The following is a 15,708-nucleotide window of genomic DNA, read 5'->3' as shown; positions in this document are numbered from 1 at the left end:
CCCGCTTCCTTTCCCCGCCCACTTCTCGAATTGACACCCCCTCCCTAGGGACCGGGGAACCTGCCCGCGCCGCGCCAGCCCTGCGCAGAGAGTTGGGGGGAGTGTGTCTTCTCCCATTGGCTCAGGATCACAACCAATCCGCGCAGTGGGGGAAATTGCCGTCAGGGGAAAGGAAAACCCTGAGACTGTGACGTAAGAAACGGAGTGGAACAAGAGGCGGGGGAAATGGAATCCCGGGAGGAAGCGGGGGGAGGACTAGGACTTAGCAATACGTGTGTGCAAGAAGAACGGAAACGGGCCGGGCGGCTGGGCAGGATGGATGCCCTTCGGGCTGTGGAATCTCGAGCCCTGGAAATGGTAGTGGCTTTTAAAGGGGAAAAGGCATTTGGGGAAAAGCATATCCCGTAAAGAGGACACCAGAACGGGGGTAGGGCTCGAGGTGCGTTCACAAACTGGGGGGAATAGGTACTGTTTAATGGGAAGTACAAAGCACATGGGAAGATAGCTGTGGACGGGTGAAGGGAACCTTGGACAGTTTAAGCTAGGAAGTGGTGTTTGGATTGGAGGGGAAGACGACAAGAGACGGCTGTAGATCATCCTAAGAGAAAGGAAGAGGTTCTGCGCGTCTGGTAATAGCATCAAACTAATGCAGTGGAGACGATGGTGTTCTTACACTGTCGGTGGTAATGGATATAGGTGAGAAGGAGCTTTCCAAACATAATGGGGGAAGGGTCACTTTGTTCTTACATCTACTTGTTTTCTGCAGGTTATGAACCCTTTTCCTCTTTAAGCAAATATTTTATTATTTCTCATAAAGGGTCATTACTAATGTTTCTGGAAGCTCTTCTCAAACTCAAAGAGAACCTGTTTTTCAAGAACGTGTGATTTTATTTAGCTAGTATAGGATAACTCTGTTCTTTACCTTGCATGTGCTTGACCCTAGTTAGTTATATTCTAACTAAAAGCTATACCATATATTTTTAAGAGACTGTTCTTGGCTCAGTTCATATTTGAGCTGCATATATGCAAGCAGACTTTGCAGATCTTCCACACAGCATTATCTTTGACAGTTGTAAAAGCAAGAGAAATTTTTGCAATGTGTTTGAGTGATTCATTTAGGATCATTTCAACTTGGTTAAACCTTCCAATTTCAGGAAGTCTATCTGTCACAACCCTACTCTAGCCTTGTCTAGTTCTAGTTATATTCTTACTCATGCTTACACTTCCTGAGGCACACTATTCAAATATATGTGCAGAAGAATCTGAACTAGCCAACTTGTATATGCCTAAAGAATAAGGATGTTGCTTAATAGTTAGCCCAAAGTACTTGTTTAAAGAAAATAATTGATGTGAAGAGCTTTTAAAAAGTAAAAAATAAGGCAAAATTAAATAATGTGTGCTGGATTCCCAAGCATGAGGAAATGCAGAATTGAAGAGTTGCTGCCATCACTAGCCTACGAGGCACTCTGAACCATGTGCTGTGGCATGAAATAAAAGTTGTAGAAGTTCTTTTAATCCTGTCCCATAAACATCTTAGTCTTGCAGTGATTAAACACAATCACAGTTTGAAAGAGACCACAACTTCTTTTTAGTAGCATATCATAACATATTAACTACATAGATTTTATTTCAATTAAACATACCTACCACACTCCCATGTTAGGCAGAATGTACATACATACGTAATTTTTCTACCTAGCATTGCAGGGAAGTGGTAAGACTACTATTTTGGCCATTTCTTAATGTTGCTTTTTTGTGTTTTAGAATTTAAGTTGTGCTAACTTGTCTCACTTACACAGCAGGATTCTGTCTGTCACTAAAATATGTTCTTAAAGTGTTGGATGTTATTGTCATAAATGCACTTCAGTGAAATATTTCTCTTTAGTGATGTACAACACCAGGAAATATTTCTCTTTAGTGATATACATCCTGCACTGGAACTTTTTGCACTTTTAGACTCCCCACACCCTTTAGTCCTTCACACCCCTGCCATAATGTTTTATTTCCTCCCTTTACACTCTTTTTCTTCCTTCCTATAGGTCATCAAGGAAACATTACTTGTAGTCATCCTTTTTAGCATATTCCCTTCATGACCTCACTGTAGTAACTGGGTCCATACTTGATTCATACAGATAGTTCTCTTAACATCCCTTATCTCCCCAGTTTCCTAGTGAAATGTTAATTCCATAAGAAGTTATACTGTATAAAAAAGGAGGGGGCAAAATTTAAATAAATGAATATGTTTTTCAATATATTGGGTGTTCATTGATATTGTGCATTATTTGAAAATCTAGTGCAATCACCTATCAAGTCTCTAGCTCTGTAGAAGCTCCAACTGAATATAAACATACATAGGATGTATCTAAAAAAAATATCCAAAAGAATTAAAGAGCATTAGGAAAAGAATTATCAGAAATCCAAAGCAACATGGCATTAGCTTTGTGGCTGGGTATTAGTCATCTTTTTTTTTTTTCCAGAGCGAAAATCAAACTCAAAGACAGCTTGACCTACAAAATCACATTTGCATTTCAGCTCTGATGGTTGAAGATGATATATGAAGGTTCAGGTTACCTTTTAATATTTGTTTGTCCTCCAATTAAAATCCCTGCACTATGGGCAGATATCTAAAAAGCCTTAAGATCCAATTTAAGGATTTTGTGCACTGGTAAACATGTATTTACAATGGGATATGCCAGTTCAAAATTCAATGCCATATAGTGCATTAATTTGGCATTTAGTGATCTTGTGTCAGTGGTGCCAGCTAGGTAAGTTAATGTTTCCCCCTGATCCTTTCCTTTTACCACTTCCCCACTGAAGTTTCCTTTCACTATCATTTTTAAACAAAATAAAAGCTTTTAGATTGTGTCAGATCTGATGTTGTCTCAGCTTAGTTTGAGCCTCCTTCAATCCTATGCACACTTTCCCAGGAGTAAGTCCCACTTCTGAATAAACATGCATACAATTGTATTGCACATGAGATTTGGTTGCATATAATAAAAGTAATAAGCCAAGGAAATAAGTTATGCTGATTGGAAGATTAAACACTACTTACAGCCGCCATGCTTTTAATACACACTTTTAAAAAGACTATAACTTTTAGTATCATATTTAGTACTATATTCATTTTTGCTGGAATAAGATTCCTACATTGTTGAAAATCCAGAGTCTGAATACAATAGAAATGTAAGAGAGGTGGAGAAGTTTGACTGAAAGAGCAGCAATCATCTTAAACAGATGGGAATTTGTAGAAGTATTACCATACCTAGTAATCAAATTATAGGCCCTCTACACTGTTTATGATATAACTTCCTATTCATGCAATGACTTTTTGAAGTGATTGTGAGAGCGTATGCCACTGGATATTATATGGAAATGTATAAGGAAATGTCCTTATAATGTTCTCTGGGATAATGCTGTGAACAAGATCTTAACTTCTTACTGTATTCTTGCTCAAGGATCCCAAGAATAGTTTTATTGATTCCAATGTACTTATTCCACTTGTGTGTGATCATAGAATTAAGTTTCTATGGAAGCAAGCAATGTTAGATAAGAATTTATTTAATTTCTATACCGCCCAATAGCCAAATCTCTCTGGGCAATTCACGAAAATTAAGAATCAACACATCCTCTCTTGTTTTGTATTGAATTACTGTTCTGTTCCCAATGTTAAAATTTGTCAAAATTCTCTTTCACCAGTTTTGTTCCAAGGTGTAAACAGTGTCGAGAACAGTCGTCCATGAAGCACTGAGTCTAAGGACATTATACACATCTGTTTATTCTGATTTGGGGCTCCAAAGCTCACAAGACTTTCATCCAATTGCTAAGGACAATAGGGTACAACTAAATTCGGTCTTTCAGTCTGTGTACCTTTAATATACATACAAATGTGTATACAGGGGAAGAGAGAAACGGACAGCCAAGCATTTTCAAGAATAAAAATGACCTCCCCATAAAACTAGTTGCATTTTCCATAAAATTTAAAAATCTTTAAAGCTGTGAACATTTTAAACCTGGTATTTGTTACATATTGAACCTGTTTACTGTTTTCTCTGAAAGGTGGATTTGACAATATTCTGCTTTGTATTTGACTCAGCAAAACCTGTTTTTTGCTTGAACAACTCTATGCGTTCTGTTGTCTTTCCATCATTGACATGCCATGTAATACCTGAAAGCCATGACAGTATATAGATGCCATGTTGAATTACTTGTCACTTAGTGAATAGACAGATTCATTTTAAGGCCACCCTATACATTTTTGGAGAGTGGGGAGTACTGTCTTGAAGAGCAGGACACTGCAGACATCTATGTTCTTGAACATATCAGAAACCAATTAATTTCCATATGACTGACTTAGGTCTTGTTTCTTTTTCCAGACCCAAATTGTGGTTTGCTGATGAGGCCACACTGAAACACAGTAGTGATGTACAGTTTTTGAGAAGTTGCTACAGGTTTTCACACCTCAGCATGGCCCCAACTTTAGCAGCCTGTGTGACACATGTACCTGCTCCCCATTGTGAAGTCATGTTCCATCAGCTGTCTCAATCTACACCAGTAGGTCAAAACTGGAGCAGCTTGCTTCTTCTCCAAGAAGCTTCTGCTACATGTTCAGAGCCTGTTTTACTAAGGCCTGGCTAATAAAGAATCCTTGGATATCGCTGAAGAATGTCTTGTTATTCTTGCCCCACTGTTCACCTTTCAGGTGGGCACTTTCTTCTGAATTTTCCTGGGACGTATGTTTGTCCACACATTTATCCATCTTTTGAATACCTATTATACCTGTGTACTTCCCTTGGTTATTCCTTTTTGCTAACAGTTTGGATGTGAACAGTAAATCGAAATACAAATATCTATTTTATTAAAAGCTCCAAGAGACAAAATCTTGCTCATAACAAAGTCTCTACCAAAATAGACATGGCAATAAATGTAAATTTATTATTCATATAAAGCAATGTACAGCCATATACTGACATTTAAGGCCTATATTTCTTTGGTCTTTTTTTTGGTTGTGCATGACCTGCATGTATGTATGCACATGTCACAAGCAGAAGCATGGGCCATCCACCGTTTGCTATAGCATTAGAAGATCCTGGAATGCATGGATCGCTGTTATGAGTGAGACTGGGGGTTTGTGATGAAAGTGCCAAACTCTGGCAAAAACTCTGAAAACAAACATTTGAAAATGGTGCTTGTGACCTAGAGGAAGTGAAGGAAAGTGGAATGGAATGCAGCAGAGGAGGTTGAGCTGGGGCATGTACTTGGGAGGCAGTCCCTGGCTGGGCACGAGAATGAGGTGGAGGTGGAGTCTGCAGCTTGAAAGTGTACATCATTGGATGGGGAACACCCATGCTTATAGCCAACTCACTTTCAGGTGAAATAACCTGAAAACCCAGTTTGGGCTGCTATGGAGAAAAGTAGGTCTGTACTGAGAAGAGTGAGAAGATCATTCACGCTGATCTGACTGCACACAACATGGTATATTTGTAAGCATCCTGATTAGGCTGCTTGAACCCATTGTAATCAATGGGCTTCATAGCCTGACAAATACTTGTTGGGTATATTTAGTAGTTAAAGCTAAAAATTCAAGAAGTTCAATATAAATTCTGAGTTTGCACAGTCTGTACATGTGCCTTAAAACATGAAATAGCTCTTGCAAAATGAAATGGTAACTAATTTTTAAATTTATAGTTAACAAACTTTACAAACATAGAAAAAGGATAACTCATCTATGTCAAATGACCTTTCAATATCCCTCCTAGGATATAAAATAGTGACTTGGGAATAATTGTGAAGGAAATGTCATCACCAATAAATGGGGCAGCATATGATGGGGCCCAGTATGGAAATGCTTTGTACAATACATTCACAGTAACTTTATAAATTATTGCTTTGAGATAGATCAAAACAAAACAAAAAATTAACACCAAGGTGAACTTTCCATTGTCTTACCTAGGACGTGGCCATTTATTTAGTCCATTTTTATCCTGCCCATCCACCAAGGAGACCAAAGCCATGAACATACCCCTCCACTGGCATTCTTTTCTCACACTCTGAGATGGAGTAGAGAGAGTGTATGTTACAGCTCCAAGGTATTATTCATCTTGGACAGTTATGTTCAACATAATCAACTGTAGCTGAAATACTTAAAAAGAAACAAACGCCAATTAGTTTTGTCTTCTGGGAGTCTGTGCCTTTTACTGGAAAAACTGTTTCCCTTGTCTTTTTGAATGTGTGTTTTTTTTTTTCTTAACATCACTCAGCTAACTTTCATCAGCCATCTCAGTTAGATGTAGCCAGAGCTGGCCCAAGACATTTTGCTGCCTGAAGCAAAGGACAAGGTGATGCCCCATTTAGAAGCCAACTGGACTAGTAATTGAATCCTCCTTCAATGCTGGCTTCCTCCACCATACTTGAGGGAAGCAGACTAATTTAGGGGGCCCAGGTCAGGCTATGTGACATACTTAGTTCTGTCCTCCAACAGAAGACAATGGTCAGGGAGCTCTGTTGGAACACCTGGGCAATTGCTGCCACTATCCCCTAGCATCTGCCACCTGAGGTGGTCGCCTCACTCTGCCTAATGGTAGGGCAGGCCCTGGATGTAGCTTCCAGCCATCTTAGGCTTGAGTATTCACAGGTCAAAGTCTGCACCTTTAAAAGTTGTGCAGCGCTGCTTTGCCTCTACCAGTATACTTGCTCTCCTTCCTCTCTTACATATTGTAGAGCAAACCTAAAGTCCTGTTTCCTGTAGCCAATAAGAGAAGGAAATGGGCAAGGTGACTAATGGAGGAGTGGAGCTTGGGGAAAGTTGCCCTCCAACAGAAGACAACATTCACTTGCTGCTGCTTTGGATCTTTGAAAAGTTCAGGCATGGTCTCTGGAATGATACCTGCACTCATAAAACAGAATTTTCTTCCATTCCATTTGCACACTGCTATTCCAAACTCCATTTATCATGAGCTTCAGGAGTACATCTGAATTCAGAGAGTCAGCCAGCACCTTTTCAGTGAAAATGGATAGATTTCAGACTCTTCATTCATGTGTATCAGTTAGCTCAACAATACTTGGGACACTGTTTAGTATCCCTATGGAGCTTAATGTTCCAATAATCTCAATAATTTATACCTTATTTTCTTCCTAGTGCAGTAGGTAAGACTGTTTTTCATTTTTGTGTTTCAAGACTGGCTTGCTTTTGTCAGTGTGTCTGTGAAGAATGTCCTGTACTGATATAATTGAAGTGAGCAGTTTTGTCCTTTACCTGGAAATATGAAGTGCTTCCTTTTCCTATGTACTCTTTAGAAAGAATTTTTTTTAAGGGTTTAGCTCTTCGAAGTTGGTTTTATAACCTCACATTGCAGGTGCCATCTTATGCTAGAATCTGGGTATGTTAGAATGATTCTTGAGACGCAAGACATTTAGTATTTGGAATATCTGTAATTTAAACCTCAGGTTCAACATCAGGAAAGAGTACCCTTCGGTATAGGGAAGCCATGTATTAAGGTAGATGTTACCTTTCATAGCATTTCAAGGTTTCAGATTCTTGCTCAATTTGATTAGTGAAGAACCGAATTGGCTTGCATTTAGGGCTTTTTAAATAGAACTTAAATGGACCAATTATTGCTTGATTATTGCAGGATGTATATTCAGAACTAATCAATGCAAAATAGTTATTTAAACACTCTTTACTTACAACATCCATTGTATTCATAATCTGGGTGATTAATGGGTGGATTCCTTTGCCCACAATTCCAAAGCACACTTGTGGAAGGATTCTAATCAGTGTAATTGTAAGTATGGAAGTATGGCATATTTAGGGCTAATTGGCATGCAATATATGCTTGTGATCTTGTGCACATATACAATGTCCATGTAACACCTAAAATAGTAAACTTGAACAGTCAAGACTTACTCATAATGCTATCTATAGTCTAACCATTCATCTAAATTAAAGCAGTGATTGAGCCACTTACCAAGAGAGTCCCCCAGTGCCTTTAATAACTGTGGGGGCATGGAGATATTTTAAATTTGCACTTGCTGGATATATCTGCCACATGCATATACAAGTACAAGAACTCCATTTGGATCAGGAGTTACAACTTCCTAAGAGAGCTCTGGGAGATGCCAGGGATGGCACCTTGCAGAGTTTCCTGAGGGACAGTGACCTGAGGGGAAATAAATGGCCAATGCTCCTGTTAAGGCCTATTGTTCACATGAACAGTACAGTTTAACATTTAGGATTGCCAGGTGTTAACCTGGTCACCGTGCCTTTTAAAAACCCGGAGTCACTGAGTATTACTTTCCTACTGCTTTGGACCTTTAAAGTTACAGCCTTATCTCCTGATTAACCCTTAAAAGAGCATTAAGGGCACAATCCTATGCATGTTTAGACAGAAAAAAGTCCTACAACTCCCAGCATTCCCCAGCGAGCACTGCTGGAGAGAACCAGGTTCGGGGCAGTAATGGGAGAATATAACAGAGTTCCTCCTTTCGCTGGTTTAAAAAGGTAGCTTGCTGTGGTCGAAGGGGTTAGGGGTTGTCTCCGTGTTTGTCGTTTATATGCTTAACTAACATTGCACAGCTTTTATCTTCTTCCAGTGAGGTGGGAGTATGGATCCTTTCTTTCCACTTAGATCTTGTTCTTTTCTCACCTATCACATTTGGGGGACCGTATGGTTCTGTTCCGGAGAAGAAAGGCGCTTCTCTTATGGCCATTTATTTTAGTATGCGTTATGAAACTCTACTAGGGCCTGAAGACAAGAGCTGGGTCTGGCTCCCAAGCCAATTTCACGCGCACTCTGCCGCTAAGGTTAGACGTGCCTCGAAAAGAGCACCCGCGTTACACATTCGGGTTGACACCGGCATCGGGCGAAGGAACGGCCATATGCATGTTGCGTGAGAACGCGCTTGCATACAGGCGTGCGGGAACCGCGCAGGGAGAAACCGCGTCTCCGCCGGCAGCGCGGAAAGTACTCCTGAGAGTCTGTCGGCCGCAGGCGCACTTTCTCCTTCGCCCAGGGCTTGCTTAACGGTAGAAAAAGAGCCCCCCTCGTCCCTCTGGGGCGTCGGAGAACTTTTCCGGGCGCAGGAATACCGGGAGCAGCGGAGGGGCGGAGCGCCGCACTTCGCCTGAGAAGCGACAGCCTGCTCTGCGCGGCCGGGGGAAGCTGTGCTGCGCGAGGCCATGAGGGGCTCCTGGAAACACCGCCCACTCCGTCGCCGGGATTCTCGGCCATTCGCCCGCGGCCGGGCAGGCGCGGCGCGGCGCCACCTCAGCGCGCTGCTGGCCGTAGCCATACGTACTGGACACCTCCCTCCCTCGCGTTCTCGTGCCCCTCCCCTCCCCTCCCCTCCCCTCCCGCTGCTGGGGGAGGGGGGCGTCGCACGCACGAAGAAGCGGGTGTCGACTTGTCTGCGCGTTTGTGTCCCAGCGCCCTGTCAACATCGGGCGTCCCCTCCCCCAGCCTCCCATCGCTCTGTCCCTCCTCCTTCCGCGGGAGGGAGGGAGGGGGCGGGGGGAGTTTACTCGTGGACAGCGAAGGCCGCGTCGGGAGCGCGGCGGGCGGCGGCGGCGGGGGGGGGAAGGTTAGTGACCTCCCCCCCACCCCCACGCCGCTCTTTTAGGAGAACTGGATTCTTGCATAAATTATGCCAGCGGTTGATGACGTGTACCCGTGCGGGGCGGGGCGGGCAGCCGGGCGCGCGCGCTCCCTCTCCGCTCGCCCCCGGGAGGGGGGAGGGCGGGTAGTGGCGCCGGGGACGCGCCTTGTGGCGGGCGGAGGGAGCGAGCGACGGGGGCGGACGAGCGGACAGGCAGGGGGCGGTAGCAGCAGCAGCAGCCGCCTGGCTGGCTGGTGTGTCGCTCGGCTTCTGCGGACGCGCTCGGGAACTATCGGATTAAACTTGAATCGAGTGAAATTACACAAAGGAGTGAAGCGGACCCGGGACCCGGTGGAGACCCCGAGACCCTCACTGACCCCCCGCCCCTCTCGCCGGCCCTGGCCTGGGATCTCCGCCCGCCTCGCTTTGACCGCCCGGCCGAAACCAACTCCCGGTGCGTGCGCGCGTGTGTGGGGGGGTCTCGCTCTCTGTTTGTTTGTTAGGCAGGCAGGCAGGGAGGGAGAGGCGCTCTTCGGCTCCCTCTGCCCTCTTCCCCGCCCCCGCTCCGTTCCCGAGGACGCCGCCGCCGAGCCCGTCCCTGCCCCGGTGAGTGACCCGCGCCTCGAGAGGCGACTCGAGCCCAGCCTAGAGGGCAGCGGCGCGTCCGGCATGGAGCGGCTGTCCGGCGGCCCGGGCCCCGCAGCAGGTCGGAGCGGGGGGAGCGCGAGCGTGTAGCGAGGAGCGGAGCGCGGTGCGTATTCAAGGCTCCTCGCCCGGGCTCCGCGGGCGCTGCGCTGGTCCATGTGCATCCCGCAGCCGAGGAGCTTCCCAGGATGTAAGGGGGGTGAGGGGAGAGGAAGGAGGGAGGGAGGGGAGAGGAAGAAGCGAACACACCGCAGAGCGGGAGCCGGAGCGAGTCTGGCGGCTCTTCCTGACCTCTTCCTCCGCCTCTTCCCCTCCCCCCTCCGCTTCTTTCCTCGAGCGCAAGTTTGGAGGGTGATTAAAATGGGAGAAAAGTTCGATGAAAGTCTTCGGGGCGGGGGGAGCGAAAGAGGAGGGAGGGACGGGGTGCTCGGAGCCGGCGGCAGAGTGAGGGGACGACGACGACGGGATGAGGCGAAGGGCTGAGCGACTCCCGGGAACGCTCCCCCTCCGCCCTGCTGGCCACGCTGAGCGCTCCCGGCCCTGGCAGCACAACAAGCGCTAACAAAGTGCGGGCGCCGCCGCCTGCTCGCCTGACCCGGGGGCTCCTTGCGGACACATGGAGCCGTTGCGGGTGGGGAGGGAGGCGAGAGAGAGAGAGAGAGAGAGCTCAAGGAAATGGAGGTGATGATGGTGGTAGTGGGGGGGGGGAGGCACGAGGTTGCGCCGGGGTTATTTGTCTTCCCTGAAGAGGAGCGCGGGGGCTGGTGGTGGGAGTGAAATGGGACTCTCACACGGGGGCGGGGGGGGCTCCCGACTGTTGCCCAACAGCCCAAGAAGAAAGCCGGGGGGGGAGGGAAGAAGAGAGAGACGCTATCTAAGCGGGCTGGCGGCGGCAGCAGTAGCAACATAATAAAGACTTAACCCCGCGGACCAAGTCTGCGTCCCCTTCTCTCTCTGTCTCTCTCGCCCCCCCTCGCGCCCCCGGCGATCTCCACCTTTCGCTTGCGCGCTCCTCTCTCTCCCCCTCTCTCCCCTCCCCCCCGATAGGGAGCGGGTCGCTGAGAAGGTCTCCCTGGTGGCCGTAGTTTTCCCCCCTCCCTTCCCGAAACCAAGGCCATTTTGAGGGTGAACGGAAAAGGTGGTTTGAGGCCAGGCGGTCAGGGAGTGCGTCTGTTTAGGTTTGATTCATACAGGGAAATGGGGTTAGCCAGGGATTTTGTTTCTCCTTGGGTTGTGGTGGGTTGGTGCTGAATGCTGGGCTGGTGGAAGTGGGAAGCGGACGCTGGGGAGGTGGATGGTGGGGGCTGTTGAGGGGGTGGGGAGGGAAGGTTGTTAGTGAGTCTCGGGGAGAAGGAGCAGCCATCATTATATTGCATTCATTTTTCCTAGTAGCATTACATAAGGGGACACCCTTCCGCACTGTTAAGGCACCCCCTCAAACTGACGGGGGCAGTCCGGGGGGGGGGCGGCGGGGGCGGCTAAACTCATGGGATGCACCTCATAGACAGTAAATCGGATGAGTTTCTCCGGATCACTTTTGGATACCGCTCACGCCTCGGTTTAAAGTAGTTTTTAAACGGACAATGGACAAAAGAAAAGTAGAAATGCACAGGGAGTTTCCTTTGAATTGCTAGAGATTGTTAGATGCAACAGCCAACTCATTTACTTTGCCTTTGTTTTTGTTTGGTGAGGTACTGAACGTGCTTTCCAAGTAGATTTAGTAGATTTTTAAAACATGTAAGGAGCTTTTTCAGTCACTTGATCCTCATAGATTTTGGTTTGAAAACTTAAAATCTCAAACAAATAAGACCCCCCTCCCACCCGCCAGAAGCATGTTCTGTGAAATTTATTTTCTTCAATGCTGAAACTCAGCAGCTTTTCTCCTGGAGGAAATGTGCTTGTGTGTCTCAAATAATATGTACAATACATATAAAAATAAAAGTTGAACAAAATATTTCTGTTTTTTCGTAGATCATCATTCTAACGGAGGCAAAAAATCTTAATGACTATGACCCTAGCAGCATGGGTAGCCGATTTATCCCAGTTATAAATCCAGTTAGTTTGCAGTAATGTGTGAGTATTATAATGTTTTTGTTAAAAAGCACAGTTGCTAACTATTTTTTATAGAAGTTGAGATTGATAATTTTTCCACTTAGAATGCTGTGTCTGTTGCTTGGAGTGTTCTTGTCTTGCTATTGCACAACAGAAGCTCTTCAGTCTTTAACCTAAAATGGCAGCTTAATTTGACTGGGGCCCCATTCATTGACAGTGATAATAAAAAGGCTGAAAGCTAAATGTGGTTGGATGTTTAGAGTACGTTTGAGAAGTCTACTTCGCGCTGTAGGATGGTGCAGAGAAAACAACTTCCATCCTGAATTCAAAAGTTTCCAACAAAATCTCTTATTCTAAAAATAGTATAAGTTTATGAAAAACACATGCTAATAAACAGTGGCTAGATAACATAATGATCATGAAAAAACTTGGAAGATCTAGCTTCCCCCTTCCCCCCTTCCAGACGGTATCCTAAATAGACGATATTCACTATTATTTAAAGTAGTGGGCTATGCATGGGATATCCATATATGAAGTATGAAACAGGTGATTGTGCTCTTTAGTTAAAAATGAAATTACCTTTTTACCTTTTTGTCATCATGATAGTTCTTTAATACTAATTTGGAGTGCAGTTTATTTAAACACAAAATAATATCTTGGAAATTAACAAAGCTTTTAATAGGAAGTGTCTTATTTCAAATAACGTACTTGTAAATCATCCTAGTGCTTAAAAGAATCTTAGAAGTTCCCACTATTCCTGGAAGATATACATGTACCATATTTTTGAACCATTTAAGCTAATGTTGTTACCTCTAGAATCTGGATGATCACATTTTATAAGGGGTATCTATTTACCTACTTCAGTCCTTGAAACGTGCGATATTAAAAACATAGTTTTGGTTAGTTCTTGCTAGCCTTTAAAAATCAAGCTAGAATTTTTTTAAACATTGACTGGGGAGAATCTTACTACTACTCGAAAAAAAATACGATAAGGTGATGGTGCAAAATACTGAATTACTGCAAGGTGATAATTTGCTCAACTTCACTGTTGGCTTGAAGAATATCAAATATACTGAAATAAGGTAATTGCAATGTCTTGTGCTGTGTTTTCAGAATATTGAACTTTTGTAACATCGTAGCACACAGAACTAGAAAAGCTGTGGTCAGATGCAGGATCCATTTAAGGTCTACTTCTATAACTTATTTTAGCTGTACATTAGAAGTGCTTTTCAAATTCAGTGGGTTGGATGCAAAGGTTCTGTTTGGTGAGTGGAAGGTGTGCTTTGATCCAATCCATTGAAACAAGTCAGACATAATAATTTTTGCAATTTCATCACATATTATTTTGTAAGCAACCAAGGAACTTGAATTGGTTGCTTGTTACTGTTTTCTGTTTGGTCAACCTGCTTCAGTAAGAATTCTAGTAGGTTCTAAGTATGGCATTGTGGCTTGAAAAGTTTAATATGTTACAGTTTTCTAAATACAGAACAGGAGTTATCTGTTCTTGCTCTTTCCTTCTTTGAAGGAAACTTGCAAATTCCTGTATTTTGCATTGCAATTTTTTGGATAAGCTAGGATTTGGGGCTTTTGAAACATTACTTCCTTCATGGAAAACATACCCATATAGGAAAAAGCATGAAATCCAGGTGGGATGATTGCTCATGTATTTCACTGCATGTACAAATGTTGGGAAGCTACATCCACTTATGATTTCCTACTGATACATGTGACATGGTCAATTATCCACAAATGTGCTTGCCACAGGTGAGTGTATTGTAATGTAGTAAGAACCTAGGCTCTGGAGAAAGGGAGTCCTTTGCCTTGACCTAAGAGGCATTCCATGTTTTTTTGAAGCTCAGCACATCTTTGGGAAGTGTCAGGGAGAGACTCTGCCCTTCTCCCCAGCTTGGTACTGGGGAGGACTGGGTGGCTTGTCTCCATAGTTACACTAAGCTTTTGATGTGTAAGAAAGAAAACTCTGCCCCTCCCTATGTGAGAGAAGGTGATGGTACAGATCTTGACTGGCCGCTAAGGCAATCCAGAATTTGTGGACCCCTGATGATAGTGGCATTTTTTTTTTGGCCTTCTTTCTTTTACAAAGCATTGCACAGTTGGAATCATTTGAAGTAGCCCTTAGTTAATTTGGCAATGGCATGTCAGGGAGTTGGGGAAAAATGGAGATTGGAAAAGTATGTTCTCTAGGGCTTTGCACTCTATAAAGCTTTAACTTTCAGCTCCGCTTGATGCATGCTGTAGTCAGTTTAGAGACCTTTGGTTGTGGAAATTCAGGTTCAAATCTTCCCCGTTGTGGCTCCACATTTTACATTTGCCACTGACACAGCAGTGTTTTTGGCAGGAAGCATGTAAATGATGCACACTTTAAACATTGAAAATGCACTGTGAGAGCCCTGGTTCAGTAGGGGATTCCAAGTGTGTGTGTATGTGTGTGTTTAAAAATGTGTATCCTCGATGTGTGAAATCTGATACACAACTGGTACCCACAACGAGATTACCGCATAGTTTGGAGCTGCCCTCAGCAATGACGTGCACCAGGTCACTGTTGGCAAGTTATCTCTCAACTTTTAGCACAACATGTGAACTACGAGTTCATGGATATGTCTGGCAGCAATTCCCATGTTTGTGGCAATTAGAAAAAGCCGTCTGTGATCACATGAATTCTTGTCAGCCATATCCATGATTGCTCAGTTAACACTTTTCCTTTGGTTTGTTTGAGGAGGGATAGTCAACTTCTGTATCTCTGGGAGCCATTCTAATTTCCAGACAGTGACTTGAGAGCCAAAGGAATATTTTGCTTCAGAAACTGACCTTTTAGATAGGCACGCTGTACTAGAGTGACAAGAGCTTCACAGGCCCCATCTTCGGTTACAGAGCATATGTGCTCAGACATAGCTGAAGTATTGTATATAAAATGCAGATATGTTTTGCTATAGCACAGGCTGTCTCTGACTTTTAGAAGATGAAAATATTTTTTGTTTGCACACAGTAAAATTTGAAAGAAATGTATTTGCTGCAGCTCAATTAAAATTTAGTAAAGCCAAGCGGTGTCAGATTAAGTACAAGGAGTGCCAGTTGGCTAACCCTAGTCTTTGTGAGCACCTCACCTCCCTTTTCTGAACTCCAGAAAAGGGCTGGGACTCTCCCTGACCTCACGCTGAGCCTCAAACGTTTGAAAAGCAGCAAGTTGTCTCATTCTTTCTGAATCACTCTTGAGGTCCAGTGTGACAGGGACAAGCCCTATCCCTCTACCCAGCTTAGAGGTGGGAGGAGGATTGGAGCTTGTGTCTACAGTCACACTAGGCCTTGAAGGCATGCTGAGCAGTTTTTAAGCTCAGCTTCAAGCCTCAAGTCTGGGAAGTCTCAAGTCAATGCGACTTCCTAGTAAGTATATTTAGGATTGCA

At 44.3% G+C, this 15,708-nt stretch overlaps 1 protein-coding gene and 1 long non-coding RNA gene across 6 annotated transcripts in view; both read left to right on the top strand.

Moving 5' to 3' along the window:
- Nucleotides 1-195: 195 nt before the first annotated feature.
- On the top strand, nt 196-4,965 carry LOC146346923 (uncharacterized). The gene is made up of 3 exons (XR_014790107.1): nt 196-439; nt 2,478-2,560; nt 4,374-4,965. It is a non-coding gene; the product is annotated as an uncharacterized LOC146346923 (long non-coding RNA).
- Nucleotides 4,966-9,515: 4,550 nt separating this feature from the next.
- Nucleotides 9,516-15,708, top strand: part of CHD7 (chromodomain helicase DNA binding protein 7) — a 207,232-nt gene continuing 201,039 nt past the window's right edge. For 2 of the 5 annotated variants that reach the window (XM_084849455.1, XM_084849451.1), the window contains exons 1-2: nt 9,516-10,045; nt 12,208-12,309. The gene's annotated coding sequence lies outside the window, so the exon portion shown is untranslated. Of the gene's footprint in view, nt 10,046-10,444; nt 10,918-12,207; nt 12,310-15,708 lie in introns of those variants that run through there. The other 3 variants (XM_084849457.1, XM_084849452.1, XM_084849454.1) reach the window with 3 other exon arrangements.

Source organism: Heloderma suspectum, chromosome 4 (assembly GCF_057233095.1).
Source record: "Heloderma suspectum isolate Gila_16-S chromosome 4, 16-S_ref, whole genome shotgun sequence".
NCBI classification, from domain to species: Eukaryota; Metazoa; Chordata; class Lepidosauria; order Squamata; family Helodermatidae; genus Heloderma; species Heloderma suspectum.
Note: the sequence above shows the minus strand (reverse complement) of the source record. Positions and strands in the feature narration are given on the sequence as shown.